Source organism: Rhipicephalus sanguineus, chromosome 1 (genome assembly GCF_013339695.2).
Source record: "Rhipicephalus sanguineus isolate Rsan-2018 chromosome 1, BIME_Rsan_1.4, whole genome shotgun sequence".
NCBI lineage: Eukaryota > Metazoa > Arthropoda > Arachnida > Ixodida > Ixodidae > Rhipicephalus > Rhipicephalus sanguineus.
The window spans coordinates 309,120,253-309,133,645 of record NC_051176.1 but is presented as its reverse complement, the minus strand read 5'-3'; the positions used below and the strand labels follow the sequence as shown (position 1 = coordinate 309,133,645).

The 13,393-nt window shown below is 42.4% G+C and overlaps 1 protein-coding gene across 3 annotated transcripts in view; it reads left to right on the top strand.

Annotated features, from left to right (window-relative positions):
- LOC119379425 (WD repeat-containing protein 11) overlaps positions 1-13,393 on the top strand; it is a 448,867-nt gene that overhangs the window by 265,937 nt on the left and 169,537 nt on the right. The gene's annotated exons all lie outside the window — the stretch shown is intronic.

The window sequence follows — 13,393 nt, the reverse complement described above, 5'->3', positions numbered from 1 at the left end:
TAATTTAAATGCGAGAACGCTAAGAAAAACCGACGTTGGCAGCGTCGCCCCGACGAATGAAAAGAATAAAAATCAGGATCCCAGCAGGAATCGAACCCAAGCATTCTGCGTGGCAATAAGGTATTGTACCACAGAGCCACAACAGGTCTAGGAATTGCTTTGGAAAAACAGCCAAAGCAGCGTAATGTCCGTGCAACGTCAATTGTGGTTGTGTCGCTGGCTATCTAATTTTATAAGAAAGCAATAAACACTACATATAAACTCCTTTGGTTGATTGAACTCTAATGTCGTATTAATTCTGTTAGAAATTATTTTTGTAAATAGCTTGTAGACAATAGACAGTAAGCTGATGGCAGCTTACTGTCCGAAAGGACCAGGCATAATTTCGTACAGGCTTCTCAACAATAGACCATATTCATACTATCAATCAGGTGATAGAGAAATGCGCGGAATACAACCAACCCCTATACATAGCCTTCATAGATTATGAGAAGGCGTTTGATTCGGTGGAGACATCAGCAGTCATGCAGGCACTGCGGAATCAGGGCATCGACGAAGCCTATATAAATATAATGGAAGAAATCTACAGCGGATCCACAGCCACTGTAGTCCTCCATAAAGAAAGCGACAGAATCTCAATAAAGAAGGGCATACGGCAGGGAGACACCATCTCTCCAATGCTATTCACCGCGTGTTTACAGGAGGTTTTCAGGGCCCTAGATTGGGAAGAATTAGGGATAAGATTTAATGGAGAGTATCTCAGTAACCTGCGTCGCTGACAACATTGCATTGATGAGTAACACGGGAGACGAATTACAGCTCATGATTACTGAACTGGATACGGAAAGTAGAAGAGTAGGTCTGAAAATTAATATGCACAAAACTAAAGTAATGTGGAACAATCTTGGCAGAGAACAGTGCTTTGCGATAGGTGGCGAGACACTGGAAGTTGTAAAGGAGTACGTCTACTTAGGACAGGTATTAATCGCGGAGCTGAACCATGAGAGTGAATTAACTAGAAGAATAAGGATGGGATGGGGCTCATTCGGCAAGCATTATCAAATCATGAATGGTAGTCTACCACTATCCCTCAAGAGGAAGGTATATAACAGCTGCATCTTACCAGTACTTACCTACGGAGCAGAAGCCTGGAGACTTACAAAGAGGGTTCAACTTAAATTGACGACGACGCAGCGAGCGATGGAAAGGAAAATGATAGGTGTAACCTTAAGAGACAGGAAGAGAGCAGAGTGGGTCAGGGTACAAAGGGAGTTAAGGATATCATAGTTGAAATGAAGAAGAAGAAATGGATATGGGCCGGGCACGTAGCACGGTGACAGGATAACCGGTGGTCATTAAGGGTAACTGACTGGATGCGTGAGGGGGAGACAGGGCAAATGCTTGAGGGGGAGACAGAAAATTAGGTGGGTAGATGAGATTAAGAAGTTTGTAGGTATAACGTGGCAGCAGAAAGCACAGGACCGGGTTGATTGGCGGAACATGGGAGAGGCCTTTGCCCTGCAGTGGGCGTAGACAGGCTGATGATGATGTACTCCTACAATACAGGCGTCATAGCAGATTAACGTCTGTGATTCCATTGTTTGCTCTGCTTTTATAGCAGTCTAATAAACATTACATTTGTATTCCTGTGATTCAGCAAGCTATATTGAAACATTGCTAGACTCCGGAGGAATACATTAACCCTTTGCGGTCCGTTGTCGGGCAGCGCCCGACAACGCAACACGGCCGTAGCGGTCCGCTGTCGGGCCCCGCCCGACAAGGGTGTTCGTGGTTTAAATTTTGCTGTTTTCTCACCGCGAGTCGCGCGCATTTTTTGTATACATGAAGGGCCATCTCTTGAGGAATAAGTGAGCTTTGTTTGTTGAGGTTTTACTTTTTTGACACTAGGGTGCAGCACTATGATCAGCACGGGGCCTAGAGCGTACCCACTCGCGCGCGCGGTTCGCTGAGAAGCATGGCCACGTTTTCACCGCGTGCGTTTTACGGCGGTGCTTTTAGCGAAAGCGAGGATGACTTTAGTGAGGAAGAGAATTACGTGCCTCCACCAGACAGTGATGACAGTGATTCGACAGAAGTGAGTGACGAAGACGACGACGGCGGCGGTGGAAACCTGCAGTAATAACCCTGGCCTGCACACAGGGGAATGCTTTGAGCGGTATCATACGTTGCCCAAATATCACTAAAAGAGTTGCCTGCAGAATGCAGGAGCAAAAATAAATATCCTGTGCGTTTCTCTTCCACAGCTTGTGTTTTTATTCGCGGCGCCAGAAACTGGCGAAATAGTTTCGGACCGCTAGAGCCGGAAAGTGGGTAAAGGTTTTGGACCGCAAAGGGTTAACAAAGGTTACGTATGATATTCACACCATCGCGACGTACAGGGCACTTCATTTCGATAATACTGACGTATGTGATCTAACGTAAGTGCTGATGTTACGTCAGACCATAAGTTACCCTTTAAACGCCAGCCTGTGTAGTCGACGTTCCTGGTAAGCCCACGATGTGCATACAGCTACTACACTTACAAAAACACATCAATCCACCTCCTAACGCTTGGCTAAAGCCATAAAAATACAGCATAGAAGTACTCGCTGACTGCTTTGCATGAAACCGATTCCCACAATGCGTGGGATCTGCCGAATTTTTGATGCTTTATCTCAACCAGCCAAAAGCGATTTGTAATGGGTGGTTCACGCTATAATCACACACCAACAGGTAGAAATTAACCCTTTCCCTACCGCAGGAAAAGAAGAAAATTGTACAAAATTTACCAGAAATTGTTTCGCTCAATTGTTAGAGCTTTTTTTTTTGTGAATAAAACGGCACCAGTATTTCAATTCACTGGGTTTTTTTTTTTTTCATTTCACTAATTGCATAAAAAGGATAGCTTCAAGGTGGCTTCACCGCATGGCAATACATGACTTGTGGTCAGGAATGGAGACAAAAAGGGGAGAAGGGAAAGTGTGGGGTGAAAGCGATAGCGATTGAAGAGGTAGAGGGGGAAAAGTACTGCGTGCGTAAAAGTTCCGAGCGGCTGCAGCACCGGTTGCGGCATATACATGGTAGGCGCGGCGACCTTAGCAGCGCTTGTGTCGCCGTAGTGTCATATGATGTCATACATGGTATTATGAAGCAGGGATGCACGTAGTAGCTAGAGCACTGTGCCGATGAATTCTGTTTCGTGGGCTACAGCAAGACATCAAAACTAACATTCATACTTGGTTCATGCATCCCCCACACACACACACTCGCACACCGGCGCCCCTTCATGCTCTTTTGCCCAGTGAGAGATGGGCGGGGTGCTTCCTCTCTGCTTGAGGAGCCATCGACGGGAGGCCTCGTATGCGGTGCGATGTTATGGCATGCATTCGTCATGCAATGGAGATGGCGAGCTCATTTCATCTCTGCTTCAGCCGTGTGCATTTGTCCCCAGCGCTCGCGCGTTTTTACGTGTGCATAGAACGTACAATGCACGGGGCAATGTTATCGATTTGGACCTAATACATAACACGATGGCAACAGCAAAAACCCACCGAGAGTGTCCATATAATTGATATCGCAGTAGAAGTGTATAGATATTTACGTGTGCATGAGAGTTATGTATGCAAAGTATTATTTCATAATCTACACAGCCCATGTATACCACCTTAACAGCTTCGCAGGTAATCGTACGCATGAATGCTATGGGCCCACAAACTTTTTTTGCTCATCCTATGGGCAAATGACATACTGTGCATACGTACACCCATGGCTGGGATCTCCCGTCTGGTTTAGTGTGTTTATTAAGGCGAAAGCCTCAGATACCCTGTGAAATTCGAAACTGACCGTCGACGTCAACATGAACGGCCTAAAAATCGTGTGATCACAGATTACATCATTGTGACGTCACATATCGCCATAACCTGTGACTTCATTACAATGTTGCTGTGATGTCACATCAAAGTGACTTCATCATGTGAAGCCATTCCTGGTGGAAGTGCAACACTACAGGAGGTGCAGAAAGCTTCGAGGGAGGGGGGCATGGGGCGGAAGTATCAATAATCAATGCAATCAGCTGAGAAGAAAAAGAAGCGAGCTTTTGTCTTCGAGTCGTCTTAGGGCAATGTATAGGGGAAACTATGAGTTTTCAGGATTGACACGGTGTTTTATATCGCGGCGTTTGTTGGCCTCGTCTGCTGATTTAAAGCGCAATATTTTATTAACATCAAGACTGTATATGTTTGTGGCAGAATCCCTGCACTTTGGTAAGTGCATAGTTGTATTTAGAGTATTATTTGTTCAAAAACACAGTTTCCGAAAAAAATGACTTTTTGGGATTTAATATTTTTCAACATCCCTGTCTATTCAAGAATATTTAGCAAAAAGATTTAAGTAGCTATCTTGAGCCGTTCAAAAGTTATGACCATTTTTCCAACCCCTCCTTGATGTATCCGAAACCAAAACTGAAGGCTTCCAATTCCACAACACCTGCAATCTCGTCATGAATGTCTCTTCGTGCGCATATTATGTAATGCTAAGTTTTAAGTACGTTCTACAGCTGGTAGGGCATATTTTCAATTTATTAAAAAATTTTCACTGCTTGGCTGCGGCACTCTGTTGTTTAAGTTGCGTGCGTTTTCATTTGGCTGTATGCCATTTCGAGCTCTTGGACTTAGTTTTGGCCTTTCAAGGAGAAAGTTATAATATTCCATGAAATATGGCGAAGTATAGGACGAAAAAGAAGTGTCAATGTGAGTTAGGGAATCAATATACCAAGTGTGGACCTGCTGCAGAGCACGTGGATGAGAGTCAGCTTGAGATGCAAAACGAGCTAGAGAAAATATATGTGCTTCAGCTCACTCAAAAGGGGATTGTGGCGCTTCAAAGGAGGCCCCAAGCTATGAGCCTGGTGAATTTTAGAGATATTGAATGTACCTTTATTACATGGACATTCGGTTCAAATCTTTAAAGTCGTTTTTCTCAAAACATGATTTTTTGCATCCTACAGTTTAGAACAGTGATAACTTTCTAATAAATATTTTCACAAAAAATTGTGCGTGCTATTTCTCTATAGGTGTAACTGTGCATTCAAGCAGACCTGTTGAAAATGAGCAGTGACTTTTTGTACTATGGCCAATTGTGCACAAAACAAACCGGCCGAATATCAACTTTGTCAGTCTTTTTATGATAATGCTTCTTAGCTTGGAGGTGTGGAGATCGTGGTGGTTAGATGCACAGCTTATTGTCCTCACTGCGTACCTCCGAAGTCGCGTTTGAATCGCACCGACCATTTTGTAGCTATGACTGTTGGCACAACATGCATATTTTGGCACATTTTGATTTTTAGGAATTTAATTTTTCACATTTTTAGCAATTTCATCATTCTAAAATTTCACATTCGTATTGCATGTAACTGAAATGACAAGTTAGGCCATATATAAGTTAGGCGAAGATTGCGTCAGCGCACCATCATTGTCTAGAAAAGAATAATCATTCCTTGATGCCTTCACATTTGCGCATGCCTGAGTCATCACAAGTTTTCATGTATATATGGGTCATTCCATGCCAAATCACCCAGCGTTTTTCCGACCATCACAAATATGGCTGAAAAAATTTCCACGTTTTTCTTGAAGTTCAAAACTCGTTCTGCTCGTTTATTTCTGTTGCCAAAAATTTTCTCGCCTGTTTGTGAGAGCCTGTAGTTTTGCGCCGACTGAGCTAAAGGGCATCAAACAACAATTTTTTTCAAAGGGCGTTTATAGGATGCACTCAATAAAATGGTATTTCCGTCAAGCTAATGAAGTGATGTAACTGTAAAAATCATGACTTATTTATGTATATCGATTCTTCGAGGGCTTTTGGCACGAGCAAAATTGTATAAAGTTGCCAAGTTTGATATTTTTTTCCAGGAACAAGGCAAACTCAAAGGGTAGAACTTAATTATATACTGAAAGCCTGTTCGACATACTACAAAATAAAAATAATTTATTCGCTGAAGGTATAGCAAATCGTCTGAAAAAAAAAATTGCGAATTTCACTTTTTTTGAGAAAAGCTCTGTATTCATCGTCAAAAAACTTGCCTTGGTGGTCGGACTAAAAATATGCACGATACTTCATTTGAAAGCTCTATGTATTAGCTGAACATAGACAAAGTTACAAGAGGGTATTATTTTTTTAACTTCAGAAATATTTTTTTGAAATTTTGTATCTCCACCAGCTTTTCGCCTACGTAACTCAAGCGGCATGAAGCACTCGCAAAGGCAATCTTCAGCCCATGCTCACTGACCTGGGATGCAGACGTCAAACATGGTGCTGTCTATAAAGTAATGGAAAAGGAAATGGGGTTGCTTTATAGACAGCACCATGTTTGACGTCTGCATCCCAGGTCAGTGAGCATGGGCTGAAGATTGCCTTTGCGAGTGCTTCATGCCGCTTGAGTTACGTAGGCGAAAAGCTGGTGGAGATACAAAATTTCAAAAAAATATTTCTGAAGTTAAAAAAATAATACCCTCTTGTAACTTTGTCTATGTTCAGCTAATACATAGAGCTTTCAAATGAAGTATCGTGCATATTTTTAGTCCGACCACCTAGGCAAGTTTTTTGACGATGAATACAGAGCTTTTCTCAAAAAAAGTGAAATTCGCAATTTTTTTTTCAGACGATTTGCTATACCTTCAGCGAATAAATTATTTTTATTTTGTAGTATGTCGAACAGGCTTCCAGTATATAATTAATTTCTACCCTTTGAGTTTGCCTTGTTCCTGGAAAAAAATATCAAACTTGGCAACTTTATACAATTTTGCTCGTGCCAAAAGCCCTCGAAGAATCGATATACATAAATAAGTCATGATTTTTACAGTTACATCACTTCATTAGCTTGACGGAAATACCATTTTATTGAGTGCATCCTATAAACGCCCTTTGAAAAAGATTGTTGTTTGATGCCCTTTAGCTCAGTCGGCGCAAAACTACAGACTCTCACAAACAGGCGAGAAAATTTTTGGCAACAGAAATAAACGAGCAGAACGAGTTTTGAACTTCAAGAAAAACGTGGAAATTTTTTCAGCCATATTTGTGATGGTCGGAAAAACGCTGGGTGATTTGGCATGGAATGACCCATATATGTTTGATCTGGCTTCCAATAAGTCATTGTTGAGAGTTAGCACTTGTGTATGTGTTACTTCCTGTCCGGTCCTCATCATTTCAGTTCCGCGCTTTACAATATGAATATGTCACACCAACAGGGCCAAATATCTACCCTTGCTAATGTTTCAGGTTACCTAAGCCTTACCAGCCAAAACCATAATATAGCTTTTGGACTAAAACTGCAAAATTTTTCTCGAAGGTGGTGACCTACCTTAAAGTACTATTTTGTTCATCCAGTATCCTGTTGCTTGTGTCGAAAAAAGTAGCTGACGAGGTTATTCCACAACATTAGGCACTTTTAGAATAGCGTACGCTAAGTTAGCGTTAGCGTTTGCAGCCCGCTATTTTCGTCACTTAACGGGAGCCCGCAAGCGATTAGCGTAAGACGCGTGCGCAGTTGCGCGAAAACCCAATGCAAAGCTTTGCGTACGCTATTCTAAAACTGCCTATTGAACGGCATGACGCCCTTATTTTTTTGTTATCGAATGAGGTCACAAGTCCTCCGGAAAGCATTTTCTTTATGAGGTTTGCAATCAATCGAAACATTTTTCTGAGCAGTCATAATAGACAGTTATAGCTTAGCGTTAGCGTGATAGTGGGGGTTAAGGGAATAGAGTTACCGTGCCGCAAACATTGGTTGGGGACAGCGCGCTTTAGTTTAGCGGGATAGCGTTTACGTGCCCAAGCTGTGACAGTGGCGCCATCTAGCGGAGGGTGAATGCGGTAAGAAAAGTAAAAAGAAAGAAAACTTAGAATGCTCGACTGTATCCCCGCACGCAGCAATACGACTCCTTTTTTTTAGTAACAATAAAGGCAAATAAATATAAACCACGCACCAAAAGCGAAACTTTTTTATCTTGCACATTTGTTTACACCGATCTCCTGTTTAGGTGTAGGGACGTTCGAAATGGGAAGTGATCTTAAAAACTACGCTAAGTTATCCGTAATACTCGGGCGTCGAAGCTACCTGAAGGCAAGCGAAGCCATTCTACACAGTCGCTTGCTGTCAAAGAAGTGAATCTGTCCACATCAACACTAAATTCAGTTCGAAGTGGGCGTCCAAAACCGCCGCCATGTTTTACGTACACTACGTTAACCCCGCAAACACTGTAATGCTAAATCTGAAAAATAGCGTGCGTACGGTAAATGATACGGGTTGTTTAGCGTACTGCGCATGCGCATTTCGATCCCGCTGTTCCACTGAGCTCGCTGTTCCTCTAAGCCCGCTAAACTATTACTGTCTAATAGCCCCACAATAATTATACTCAGCTGTTTGAATGTAAATGCAGATTTCTTCTCTGATGTTCTCCAGAAAGTGAAATTAGCTGCTCCAGGGTACTCAAGTACAAATTAGGGCTGTTCTTGCGCAAGAAAATAACGAGGGAAGGGGTCCAGCGGAGCGCTCCCCTGGACCCCCTTGCCTCATTGTTTCCTTGCGCAAGAACAGCCATACTTTTGTGGCTGGTACTTGGACATGAACCGACTAGCCCGACAACATGTACTTCTAGCCCAGGGTGCTCGCAGATACAAAATTACCTGCTCCAAAGTTCTCCAAATTGGAAGTGCTCGGTAGCATCACTGTAAGCGTAACACTTCTTGTGCTTGATTACTTCAGCGTGTGATGTGGAATCAGGGCACTGGCCCAGAATTAAAGGGACACCAAAGTGAAACAATAAATTACTTTAGATTGTACTCTGAAAACATGTGTCATTAATTTCACCACCATAGGTTTATTAATAGATGAGAAAATCAATGTCAAAAGTTTCACTTTTAAATTTTCCGCAAAAGTTCCCAATGGTGACGTCACAGATTTCAAAGCGTTTATTCGTATTTTGGCCACATTAGCCCAACGTAATTTCCTGAAACTTGGTATGCCAGGTCTCGAAAACACATAAGAACGAGATTCCATTTCGAGCAATTGTTTCGGAGAAAGGCACCTAGCAAGTCGCTGTATCTAGTTATTGGCAGAACTTCCTGACTTTTTTAAGTTTTCCAGACCCTTTTCGTATGCGCAACTGTCAGGCACTAGTTCAGTTCCTATCAGAGGAGAACCTCGGCTGTTCTAAAGCTTTTAGTATGGATATTGAAGACCTTTATTACTCCTTGGCGCATGAGGACCGGTTAAAATGTGTTAATGAATGTATTAAGAAACAAGGGCACGAGACAGTTTTCACCGATAAATGTGGTGTTTCTACCGGGGCTTTTCTAGAAATTCTTTCCATGTATTTAAAGTCTATGCTGGTAGGTTGGAAGGAACCCAGGTGAAAATGTGTAACTGGAAATCTAACTGGTTTCAACTAGTTCCACTTCAACTGGTTTAAGGAACACAAATCCAGTTGGTAACTGGGACCAGTTGGGAATACATTCCCACTTGGAAGCTGGAACCAGTTGGAAATGCTTTCCCACTTGGAAGCTGGAACCAGTTGGAAATGCTTTCCCAGTTGTGAACTGGTCCCATTCCCCGTTGGTGCCCAAACGTACATGCATGCACTCCAGCTAGCTCAAACAATCTTGAATGTGTAAATAATGTTCATTTTGAGCACATCAAACACTCCAAAGGAACACTTGACACTCCATGTTAAGTGTAGATGATCATGATTTATTGATATTACACAAAAAATATTACACTGCTCTAGGCATTTCCTGCCGTAGCTGGTTTGAACCAGCACTGTGGTTGCACATTCAGTGCAAATATTTCCTCCGCTCGGCTTTAATGCAGTGGTGTATTTTCTCAACCAATATACTGAAGTTTCGGGCTGCGCAGTTGATGAATCTGTGCCATTCATCCATGACCAATGCAACGGCGTTGCTGCAAAATAAGAGGTAACATGTTTCATGCATGTCTCAGAACAGTCATATCAATTTATAGATATACACAGCCAACCTGCCCTCTAAAAAATCACACTACAAACAATATCTGCAGAGGATGGGCTGATCTATACCGAATTTTTAAAAGTCAAGTTTAGATATCAGAGGCAAAAAATAATAAAAAAAGCACCTTTATTTTTAATCGAATTCATATGCCTACACATGCAACAGGTTCAGGAATATTCATTTAGAGTGCAAATACGGGCCCTTTGCGCTTTCCTTGAAAGTCGCGGACAAAGTTACAAATTTGCACGAGTATACTTCATAGTTATTTAGCACGCCGTTCAAAGCACAAGTATTGCACGGCACTCGTTTTCTGTGATGCTCCAAAACAAATGACAGCAAATTTGCGAGCACTCCACACAAACCCATAAACAAACATATGACAGAGCAGTATCGAAAGCAAATTTGTTTACAATGCAACGTTCCATCATCTCAACACTCAAAACACTCTGGCTTGCATTATATCTACATGTTCCCTAGGATACTGAACAACCAGCACTCGAAGCATAAGTGATATAATTACCTTCAAATGGCTGCATCGCGGACAAGGCACGCAGCGCAGCATTTCGTACACAATGGATCCATATCTGTCTTTGTTTCCAGTTTCTTTCTTCCGTTAAATATTGCGGAATTGGCACAAAATAATTCATTTCAGTTTATTTTATGTGTAATCTTTATATTTGATAACTTTACTGCTTCGTTCAATGTTTGAGTGTATAAGATACGGAACTAACTTGACAGCTGTCGATGTAGAGAGCTGCGTTTGTGCAACGGTTTGTGTCGGCAGCATGTTGGCAGTCTCAGCTGTGGCAGCTCTCGGCACTAGTCAATTTTTCGTTCTCGTACGGAAGTAACCGCTGTGCTGCACATAAAACTGTTAGCATATGGCATGCTCCCAGCGAGACAGCGGCAATATTAACACCCCGACGTCATTCGGGCCCGCTTCGGTTGCGCGTATTGTCACCGTGATGGACGTAAAAAGACTGACAACAGCTTTTTTAATATTAGTTGAATGTACTGATGCTAAAACAAGTGTACGTTTGAGTGCACTGTGTTCGCATTTGTGTCACGGAATAATCCACGATAATATGATTTTAAAAAATACATAAATCGGGTGAGGTAAGACTTTATATTATTGTAATGGGGTTTAAACAACGCGAAGAGGATGATGTCTAAACAAGAAAAGGTAAATCATTCGTAAACCATGAGGTGCTATTTTCTTATTCTCTCATTGTCCTCTGTTTTAATACCAGTCCCTAGGAATAATTACTAGGCCAATGATCCGGTACCCTTCTGTGAGTACAACACAAAAAGCTCTTGGATAAAACCCATTCGCTCAAGTACAGCAATGCTGCATATACGTTCGAGTTCGATTTTCTTTCTTCTTTCACTTTGAAGAATCATACAACCGGGACAACTGGTCGCACTTCCAGTTAGGGCACAACTGGGACCACTTGCTTCCAATTTAACTGGTTATGGTTTCCAACTGGGACCAGCTGCTTCCAGTTCAACTGGTCATGGTTCCCGTTGGTGGCCAGTTGAGTTGTCACTGGGACTAGCTGCTAACTGGGACCAGTTGCAACTGGAATAAACTGGGACCAGTTGAGTTGTAATTGGGACCAGCTGCTAACTGGAACCAGTTGCAACTGGAATCAACTGGGACCAGTTGTTTCCCAAATGGAACCATTTGATTCCAGTTGATCCCAGTTGAAACCAGTTGGATTCCCAGTTACGCATTTTCACCTGGGAAGCTGTTTATGTGCAGAAATCAGGGATATGTATTGGTTCTAAGGTTGCTCCAGTTCTTAGTGATTTATACCTTAGCAAGATTGACAAACTTTTGGAAGGCGCCTTAGGTAATTCTGTTATTAAGGCTTTTCGTTATGTGGGCGATTACTTGATTTTTTGTAGTGGTGAGAACTTTGAAACCGTGGTAACCTCAGTGAGCGAAAATTTGAATTAAATGGAGGAGGGCTGAACTTTACTAAAGAGTTGCCTCAGAATAATGGAATACATTTTCTAGACATTTCCTTAACGTTTCAGAAGAACCACGTGTGCTGGCAGTATGCTCCTAGATCTTCGAAACCGCTGTTAAATTTTTTGTCGAAGCACTCGAAGGTTGTAAAAAACGGTATCGCCATGTCTTGCCTTAAAGGGACCGACAACTGATTTTTCTCGACCCAGCTTTTTACGGCGCGACAGGAAGCTTACCCTTCGTAGCGTTTGTAGCTGTAGTTGTTTATCCTAAAAGCACGTAGTTATTTTATAAGCAGTATTTTTCGATCTGAAAGGCTCCAAACATGCATCAAGGCTTGCTCCAGCAACGCTGAGAATTGATAGCAATGCCGCTAGCCCTTGTGAAAGTTGTCGTTGTTCTGCTTTCGCAGGAGTTACTGTAGCTATGCTTAACCACCTTCATTTTGAGCTTTCCAGCCATTTTTGAAAATAGCAAGCTGTTACAATGAGATAATGTGGCTTTATACACCTTCTCGGTATTTGTACAGCGTTGTGCACGCCTGCGACCAAGGTTGCCTGCGCCTGTGTCATGGATGGCTTTTCGCGGCATGGGATCATTACGCCAAGCGAAGGCAGCGCCACGTTGTTGCATACAACTAACGCAGGCCTATATGTACATTTTTATGGAGTAATATCTTTTAATATAAAGAAATGAACAATATTTCAATACTAACAGAAAAGTCATTGAACGCATACACCAATCAACGGTCACGTGACCGGCTTCATCGGACCGTGTATGATTTTGCCGCCAGAGGCGCCAAAAGTCATTTCTCGCGACTTTCAATGAATAAATAAAAATATAAATCCGCCTCTCACGAGATAAACAGGGTTTTTTGAGTCAATGCGACGGACAATCTTTCCATCAGTGCAGTCATCTCATTTCATGTTCTGGGCAGTTGTCGGTCCCTTTAAGTCTGCCCTCACCAAGTTGTGTGAGCACAAAATGAGTGATAGCTTTAACGCACTGCTTACGCGTCTTTTAGATGTAGGTTATGCTCGTGATGCAGTGGCCATTGTCGCTGAACATTTAAAGAAGTCAAGTCCGAGCATGGTCGCAGAAAGCGATAGGAAGAAACGTGTCGTAGGTATTCCGTACATTCATTGCGTATCTCACAGGCTAAAGAAAGTAGGAAGTAGATACGGCGTTAATGTTGTTTTCGCGGCTGCCAATGAGCTAGGTAAGATATGTGCCGCTGTGCAGAGGAAGAATGAGCGAGTAAAAGACAAGAAGCGGACCGATATTTGTTTCATAAAACACACCAACAAATTCACTGATTGCCGTACAAGTGTGGTGTATAAGGTCATTTTCAGCAGCGGCTGCTTCTACGTAGGACAGACGGGCCGCTGCATTAACCAGAGATTA